The sequence below is a fragment of the Rhagoletis pomonella genome, unplaced genomic scaffold (genome assembly GCF_013731165.1).
Source record: "Rhagoletis pomonella isolate Grant_MI unplaced genomic scaffold, Rhpom_1.0 Rhpom_scaffold_00002, whole genome shotgun sequence".
In the NCBI taxonomy this organism is placed as follows: Eukaryota; Metazoa; Arthropoda; class Insecta; order Diptera; family Tephritidae; genus Rhagoletis; species Rhagoletis pomonella.
In genome coordinates this window covers 9,063,161-9,063,680 of record NW_023458556.1, presented here as the reverse complement: position 1 = coordinate 9,063,680, position 520 = coordinate 9,063,161, and the positions used below count along the sequence as shown (strand labels likewise).

The following is a 520-nucleotide window of genomic DNA, read 5'->3' as shown; positions in this document are numbered from 1 at the left end:
TGCATTGCGTTTATTATACTTAACTATTAATTTCCAAGACTTACAACGAAGTTTAAAACCATTTTCAAAAGGTTCGTGGTTTTGATCCAATAGCCGAGCAGGCTGGGCTAAGGTCTGGTTAAAGAAAAAAAAAACTGTTGTAAAGGACAAGCAAAAATTAGTGTTTAATATTAAAAAAAAAAAAATATTTATTATAAAATTTTGCATTTGAAACCAGGTCAAGGAGAGTATTTTTTACCATTTTTACGTATTATCTTTTACCGCTAATATGCGCCGTGCTTCTTTGAACTTATTGAAATAGCAGTAATTAAATGCCCCTTTTTCTACATTCCGTACACAGTGCGGCATAAAATTGCCTGAATGAAAGGGACGAGATCTCTATTTTGTTTTTAACTAAATATTTCAATCATTGGGAAAATGAAAATGAAGTTAACCAAGTTTGAAAATATATAAATGGTTTTTAAACGTGTCTCCCCAAGCTGAAGTTCCATTTCTTTGTAATTATAATTAAGGACAATCA

General features: G+C 30.6%; 1 protein-coding gene across 1 annotated transcript in view; it reads left to right on the top strand.

The window, feature by feature from the left end:
- Positions 1-514, top strand: part of LOC118733009 (ER degradation-enhancing alpha-mannosidase-like protein 2) — a 108,615-nt gene extending 108,101 nt beyond the window's left edge. The window contains 1 exon segment of the mRNA XM_036462158.1: positions 1-514. The gene's annotated coding sequence lies outside the window, so the exon portion shown is untranslated.
- The last annotated feature ends 6 nt before the right edge of the window (positions 515-520 follow it).